Genomic DNA, 9213 nt, shown 5'->3' with positions numbered 1-9213 from the left:
CATTCCCTACTTGTTTGATTATTGCTGAGCAGTTTTTGGATATCAAACTCCTTTCCAGAACGTAATTTTAATGTGGCCGATTTCTCTTCTTTGCAATCAGTTTCATTGTAGCACCTGTCGCCCTAGCTAATCGTCCTCCGTTTCCGAGTATGATTTTTATGTTATGTATGATCGTGCCTAAGGATATATCAGTTAAAGTGGATTTTTCTTTTTGATCATTTAAAATTCTTTTTCAAACTCTACAAGTTTCTTCTGAAACATAGGACTCAACATTATTCAACTTTCTTTATAACATTCACTAGCTATGTATTAAAAAAGATGAGTGATTTCTTTTGTGATTGTCCATTTAATTCTCCAAGCTCTTGCAAGATAGTTAAACAACTTATCCTCACTTGGTTTTAGGACTATAAACTATAAAATAACTTTCTCTGATAATAATAGTTTATTATAAGATAAAAATTTATATACGATTGTCTTCATGTAAAAGTTAATAGAATTTTATCTTGCTATGAAGATTTCACAATGGAAATCCAATATGGTTTTGGCGTATTCTCTTTGGAATGATTCATGGATAAATATAAACGGTGAAAGGCAAGTGAGACCCGTCATTGTGCAGATTTAGACATAATCATCATCCTAGAAAAAGTTGGCAGATACTCATAAAATAAAGATAAGGTATAAAATAAGTAATATACGTGATACTCTAGCTAGAGTATAATAGATAAAGCAATTTTATCTATTTGAATGTTATCTCATGATTTTTCTTCTTGAAAAAGAAACAATTGAATAATCTCTATCTAGATCAAACCAGAAAATTTGATCCCAATTCACACACAGACTAGAGATGCAAAATGCATGTTTGCTTGGTTTTAGATATAGTTCAAACTAACAAAATGGAGTTTTATAAACATATTTAAAGGGTTTATAAACATGTAAACACATGTTTTAATCCTAAAATTGTTTTCTATATCATTAATAGGATAAAAGTAAATGTATGATTTGAGATCAAATCAATTTGGTTCTCAAATTTTTATTTATTAATTAATTCAGTCCCATTTTACAGTACGTGACACTTTAGGCCATTTAGTATTTTAGGATTTTACTAATTTCGTCAAAGAGATAATCTACATAAGACACTAAGTTAATTTACCATATTATCAAACTCATGACTAAATTAATTATTGAGTAACAATTAAAATAAAGATTATCGATATATGTTGGTGAAGAAAATTCAAAAGCTATTGGACCATATTGGCACGACGTTGTTATTGTCATTTTATTAACAATGTATAATTATAAAATTCGACCTAATTAATCAATTTTAAAAATTTTAAGGATTAAATTGATTAGCTAGATAATTTATTAGTATTAAATTTAATTTTTGTTTGATTCTAAAGTATTTTTTAAAAAAAATTATGGATGAAAAAAATTATTGAACAGTTGTTAAAAAAAAAGTATTCCATCATTTAATAGTTGTGCAAAAAAAAATATATAAACCAAAAAGATTGTTTAATTGTAAAAAAAATTCAACTATAATCTACATCTAAAGTTTTTTTTAAAAAAATTAATTAAAAAAGAAAAAATGATGATTTATGAGCAAGACATACCAGGTCATGTGGGTCGAGGGTTTGCCCTCCAACCTACGTGCAAGTCCCGAGACCCAACTCTTAACTTGGAGAGGACAGAACAACATATTGCAAACCCAAGTTAAGAGTTCGCGTTATCAATAATATTGCCAATCAAGTTCATTAATTAAGTCGAATTTTATAACTATCTAGAATAAACTAGTAAAATGGTACCCCAAAATTTATATGATTGACAAAAAAATTCACAAAAACTGTTAAGAACAAATAAGCCTCCTTATCAATTTTAATTTCAATAATTAGGTCGAATTTTATAATTATGTAAAATAAACTACTAAAATAGTACTCAAAAATTTATATTGTTGACAAAAAAAATTACAAAAAATATTAACAACAAATAAGCCTCTAAAAGATTTAAAAATGAGATGAAAAGAATTAGATATATATATATTTTAAAAAATAGATTTTAGAGATCAATTTTTTTTCCAAATATTTATAACATTGTTCTAAGTTCTTCGCTTGACAAGTCTCACCTCGGTCATATATATTAGAACACACGGGTTTATAAAACTTATGAGAAGGTGTAACATTTTTTGAATTTGATAACGCGAGCTTGTGACCTGAGTGGGGGCATTATTGTAATGGAACATGGGCTTGGATATTCTTGGTTGGGCTAAATGTGTTTGCAATATGATGTCCTATCCTCTCCAAGTTGAGAGTTGGGCCTCGGGACTTGGGCGTAGGCTAGAGGGCAAAGGGTTAACAGGTTGCTGCACCCTCGGCCCACATGGCCTGGTATGTCTTACTCATAAACCATCACTTTTTTTTTTAACTAAATATTTTTTAATAAAAATTTTAGAATGTTACAATATGGATGACCATTGACCACGTATGATTTGGATGGCTTAACTTTCCTCTAGTGAAGTGTCATATTACCAAGGAAATTACATTTAATGAAAGAGGAAAAAGAGGACTCTTGTACATGTATAAATAGGAGGTTAAGCCTCCGTTGATTACACACAGCAACAATAAAATACTCTTCCTCCTTTCATATACAATTCTCTATTTCTCTCTTTTAAGCTCTTAAGTTGCAATATATATATATATATATATATAAAACACTAGTGAATAACCAACTTGGGTCAGCTCACTCGTCCGCTTAAACAAGTGTCGGGAGTTCGAACCCCGCCTTGTGCATGCAGCAACTCATTGGCCAGCGGCAGACCCTTAAATGGAGCTTAGATCCGCGACGGATTAGTTCTTAACCTGTCGGGTTGAGGGATACCGTTTGGGTAAACCAAAAAAAAAAAAAAAATTAGTGAATAGATAAGTTACTTCTATTATTATAGTGAGATAATTATATTAGTAAATACTAATACTAGAGTCTTCTATTTACACTTCTTTATTTTATCTTCTTTATTTATTTATTTCACAACACGTTATCAGCACGAGACTCTGATCAAATTTTAGGAAGACTCAGGTAACAAATTTTCATTATGTCGAAATTCTCTCATCTTGAATTTAATGCTCTTGATATATCTGGGAATAATTATTTATCATGGATACTAGATACTAAAATCCATCTTGATTCAATGGATCTTGGAGATACCGTTAAGACTGAAAATAATACATCTAAGAAGGATAAAGCCAAAGTCATGATTTTCCTTTGTCGTCATTTTGACGTAAGATTGAAAAATGAATATCTCACATTAAAAGATCCTGCAGATCTGTGGAAAGACCTTGAAAAAATGTACAATCATATGATACTTCCTCAAGCCTGATATGTTAGAGAAAACTTTCTCGACCTTCCATGTCTCAAATGTGCTCCTGCAGCAGCAGTATCGAGAAAAAAGATTTAAAAATATTTTGAGCTAATTTTTTACCTTCTTGTTGTTGAGCGCAACAATGAGTTACTCTTAAAAAATCATGAAGCGCGCCTAGCTGACACTGCCCCATTTTCTGAAACAAATGCGGCAAATCATAACCCCAGAAGAGGTAAATGGCAAGACTTTGGTAGCAAGAAAAATTATGGAAGGAAAATGAATTATGTTCACAAGAAAGGATCTCACTAGAAGTGGGATAAAGAAAGAAACAATGGCAAAAATAAATCAACTGAAGATAAATATTTTCGTTGTGGTGGAAAGGGCCATTGGTTGCGTACCTGTCGTACTCCAAGGCACCTAGTCGATCTTTATCAAGCATCTTTGAAAAAAGATGACAAAGGAAAGGAAACAAATTTTGTTTCAAATGATGCTGAAAATTCCACCACTCATTATGATGTATCTGATTTCTTTGAGGATCTTGAAGGAAATATTGGTCATTTGATCAATGATGAAATAGCTTAATATGTATGTTTGTTAAGTATTCATATGAATAAATAATGTAAGAAACTACTTGTTAAGTTTTATGCATTTAAATTTCAAAATTACTGAATGTGCCAAGATAATAATAATGAAATTTTTAGTATATACTATACTTCTTAGAAAAATATTTTCAACCAAGGAAATAATTTTACTGCGTAAATATTTCTACTCATTTATTATTATTTGTCTTTGAAGAGAATGACAAAGATATATAGTGAAGATGTTTGCCTTGCGGATAGTGCAAGTTCGCACATCATTCTCAAAAGTGATATATATTTTACCAATCTTGTGTCAAAAGAAGAATATGTTAATACTATTATTGGCTCGGACAATGTGATAGAAGGCTCCGGAAGAGCTATAATTTTGTTTCCTGAAGGAACAAAATTCATAATAAATAATGCACTATTATCTACCAAGTCTCTGAGAAACTTGTTGAGTTTCAAAGATATTCGCCGAAATGGATATCATATTGAAACAATGAATGAGAAAAATCATGAGTACTTGTATATCACAACCCATGATTTAAATAAAAAGGTTATATTAGAAAAGTTACCCTCACTTTCAGGTGAGTTGTATTATACTAGAATAGTGCAATTGAATCACATGCCATTGTAAACCAGAAGTTTACTAACCCAAATTAATTCATAACTTGACACGATCGATTGAGTCATCCGGGAACAACCATGATGCCGAAAATTATTGAAAACTTCCATAGACATTTACTAAAGAACCAGAAGATTCTTAAATCTAGTGAATTTTGTTGTGCTGCATGTTCTCAAGGGAAGTTAATTTTAAGGCCATCACCAGTAAAGATTAGATTTGAATCCCTGAATTCCTAGAAAGGATTCAAAGCGATATATGTGGACCTATTCATCCACCATGTGGGTCTTTTAGATATTTTATGATTCTAATAGACGCATCTTCGAGATGGTCACATGTGTGCTTATTGTCTTCTCGCAACCTGGCGTTTGCGAGGTTTTTGGCTCAAATTATTCGATTAAAAGCACAATTTTCAGAAAATCCAATCAAAGTAATTTGTCTTAATAATGCTGGTGAATTTACTTTCCAAGCATTTGATGCTTATTGTATGGCTAATGGAATAAGTGTTGAACATCCAGTAGCTTATGTTCACACACAAAATGAGTTAGCAGAATCACTTATTAAATGCCTCCAATTAATTGCTAGACCCTTACTTATGAGAACAAATCTCCCAACGTCGGCTTGGGGCATGCTATTTTACATGCCGCAGCACTTATTCGTTTGAGACCAACGAGTTATCATCAGTTCTCTCCTATGCAATTAGCTTTTGGCCAGCAGCCAAATGTTTCCCATTTAAGAATATTCGGGTGTGCGATATATGTTCCCATTGCACCACCTAATCGCACCAAAATGGGACCGCAAAGAAAATTTATGATATATGTTGGATATGATTCTCCCTCTATAGTGAAGTATCTCGAGATACAAACTGGAGATGTATTTAAAGTCCGGTTTGCGAATTGTCATTTTGATGAATCAAAATTTTCAACATTAGGGGGAGAGAATAAACTTCCTGAAAAGGAACTTAATTGGAAAGCATCATCTTTGATGCATTTAGATCATCGATCAAGGTAATGTGAACTAAAAGTTCAAAAGATTATACATTTGCAAAGAATAACAAATGAATTGCCTGATACATTTTTCGATACAAAGAGGATAACCAAATCTTATATACTAGCAGAAAATACCCCAATTCGAATTGATGTCCCAATAGAATAAGTAGCTATTGAAGCAAATTTATGCCAAAAGCGTGGCAGGCCTGTCGGTTCCAAAGACAAAAATTCTCAAAAAAGAAAAGAGATAAATACGATTTCTGTTGAAAAAGACATAGTAGAGATAGACACTTGCAGTTGTCCAAAATTCTGATATAATTTTAATGCCAGAAGACATTCAGGTACCTGAAAATTGCGAAAATGACTTTCGTAAATCTGTTTCTTAGATATGGCATAATGGTGACTTTCACGTAAAAATTCCAAATTCTGATTATTAAATCTACAATTTCTTATCTAAACACATAACTGAACTCATAAAAAATTAGAAAGATAAAATGATGATTCTAATAATTTATTAAAAAAATAATAAAAAGAATGAAGAAAAGTTTTAATTGACTACCTACCTCCATCAAGATACAGCCTCAAAAAAGATGAAGAAGAGCTTTAATTAACTACTTAACATGGAGCAGTGAAACTTGTAGCTGTCATTCACCGAATAAATAAAATACAGATCCAAAATAAAATTCACTGTTAAAAAAGAAAAAAAGACATTAAACCAAACTTTTCTATCACCACAGTTATTGCAAAATGTAAAAATATTTATAGCTTAATCCAATTATGATGATATCTTATGCACTCTATGAGCCATCTTCAAATTTGATTAAATCTGTGGCACTATTCAAAAACACAGGAGCAAGGAAGAGATCATAGGTAATGGGATATGTACTAAATAATTCACACCAATCATAATATATACCAAATAGACCTCGTTCTGCATTATATTGCAGGTATATCCTTATCTTGACTGTAGAACTATATATTATAGACAATATAATGCAGAACTAACAATATCTCCCTGCCTATGCAACAATTATTATCAGCTTATGTGCATGCATTTTTCCTTATGAGTGTCATTTCTTCTTTTTTGTTATTTTTTATTGAAACACAGTAAATAAACAATTATAATTAAACTAACATATGAAATCTGCAAAAAATAACAACTTCTATTGGAAGGATAGTTTTATTTTCTTTACACTATAGTACTTTAGTTAGCATGTTTTAAGGTCATAAAGAAACTCAAACAGAAAAATTTTCTGTTGTAAAGCATGCAATGATGCAAGTCAGCAAGTAAATGTCACCCTACTCTCAATTATAACTTCCATGTTCCATCAATAAGTAATTTTTAACTTTTTATACATTCTATTGATGATATATTAATATTACACCCATTTATAGTATTTCAGAGCATAGCTACATTTATTCCATACATATATTAGTGAAAATTAAATACATAGCTAGATAAGTGCTCTAGACACTGAAGCAGCATTATCATTTTCATTATCATCATCATCAGTAACAAGCTTGAACTCTTGCAGCTCCTTGAAGTTCAACCATGGCTTCATAAACTTGTTTCTTCTCATCACCATCTTTTGCCTCCATAGTTATTTCATATATGCTTCCAGCAACTACTTGCTCCTTTGCACTTATCACCCTCACAAGCTCCAAGCTTGAATTCTGCAGCAGAAATTAGAAATTATAAACATATTATTCAAATACAAAAATATTAATCACTTGTATTTTCTCAATTCATTCGAACTAAAAATAATACTTCAAATCATACAAGTATTAATTCTTAAATAAGAATCTCCCTTATTATTACACATAGAAAATAACCCAATTTTGAATAATAACCCCACTAACATACTAACATAAAGCACAAGACTTTAATAAAGTGACAAAAATAACCCAAATTAAAATGAATTATATATTTTATCTGAAAAAAAATTAGAAATATAGAAGTAGAAGACGAAGAAGAAGAACTGATTTTTTGTTATGTTCTTCAAGAGCAAAGTGAGCAAGGTTCTGGATCTCAATGCTGTTCTGGCTTCCTTCAACCACACGATTGCCACCTAGTGTAGCCATTTTCTCTTATCTCTGATTTCTTTTCTTTTTTCTTCACCACTTTATAATTTGTTACATGAATTGTGATCTTGGTTTGTTAAATATCTATGTCCCTTTATATATAGTTTGACACTTTGACTTGCAGGTTCAACGTTTTGAGTGGTTAATAATGGCACCCTCCAAGCATATCTAAATACTAATATCTAAATCTCATGTAATTACCCGCACGTGTTTTTATTGGTGCATAGTCTTACAATGATTTGATAGAAAGGATTAATACTTGTAATTTACAATTCCATTAACAAAAGTACTTGAAGTTAAGAGTTAACGATAATTAGAAAATCTCACGTTTATCGTTAGATAACACCAAATTTGTCCCACATCAGGTAATAAAAAAGTTTTATAAATATTTTTAATGTCTAAGAGAGTTGGTTTAGTCCGCCGAGTTGAGTAACGCCAACTTGTGACCGCGTCAGGCTGGTTTAACAGAGCAGCGAATACCTCTGGCTCCCAACAGTGGAGGGATCACAAGCTGCTGCACCACTAATCCACAATGCTGGGTGTGCCTAACCATTGAACCATCAACTTTTGTTTTATTCAATTTAACACAATTTTTTGTTATACACTGCAATCACACATTACTATATAATTTACACATACTATTCTATATCAATACTGTTACTTGTATTTTTTGTTTAATCGAGCTTTGTGATTTGTTGATTACTTTATCAGCATTTACATATGCAATTAATCCTAGGAAATAGCGCCATTATAAAAGTTGGTAATAAATTTCAGTTTTTACCTCCAGATGAATTGTACATAGCAAATGATCAATCAGGACAAAATAAAAGCAACGTATTTAACTCACTTGAAGTAAGACTGAATAAATGAATCGATTTGCTGTTTAGCTGGGAGCGTGATGATAACATAAAAAGGTGCAAATTGTGTTCTCAATTCCTGAACTCTGTATGAGAAGAATTGAATCTAACATTAAGACTCGAAAATCTCTTAATGAAATAGATAACAAAGTCCCAACTAAAGACTTGAAAACCAACAGCTCAGTTACCTGCTGAAGATCAGAGACAAGTTGTTGCAATCCCAGTAAGTCACAAAAACAAATGCTACAGACAAACCCCCACAATTGAAAATGAAGTCCTGCAAATAAGCTTCTCAAAATTAGTGGAGAGTCAGTATTTGAAATAAACGTTACTGGAGCAATAGGGACAAAATTAAGGCGAAAAGAATTTGCAGAGAAGAAAGTCGAGATGAAGTTGATAACAGAGAGGAAAATATAGAATCAAGTTAATTATTGACTTTTTTGTTTTTTCCTTTTCAATTACTAGAGAGACCTATAAACCAATATAACAGAGAATCAACAAAATGACATAGAGTGAAAGTGTTGGGAGTGATAAGAACGCCAATGTGAGTGGATGACGATGCAGTGCGATAGAAAATAATTTCAACAATGGTGAAATAAAAAATTGAAAGCAATTCTGAATTAAGCAATTCTGAAAATAATTTCAACAATGCTTAACATGGTACTAGAACGCACTATGTTAAGCATACTTAGTTCTAAAACTTAAACTCATGAATGAGAAAATAAAATACTATAATAAC

The 9213-nt window shown here is 31.3% G+C and overlaps 1 pseudogene; it reads right to left on the bottom strand.

Moving 5' to 3' along the window:
* Positions 1-6858: 6858 nt before the first annotated feature.
* LOC112736694 (cysteine proteinase inhibitor-like) lies at positions 6859-8981 on the bottom strand (annotated as a pseudogene).
* Between the last annotated feature and the right edge of the window lie 232 nt (positions 8982-9213).

The sequence above is a fragment of the Arachis hypogaea genome, chromosome 13 (genome assembly GCF_003086295.3).
Source record: "Arachis hypogaea cultivar Tifrunner chromosome 13, arahy.Tifrunner.gnm2.J5K5, whole genome shotgun sequence".
Lineage (NCBI taxonomy): Eukaryota > Viridiplantae > Streptophyta > Magnoliopsida > Fabales > Fabaceae > Arachis > Arachis hypogaea.
This window is presented reverse-complemented; position numbering and strand designations above follow the sequence as displayed.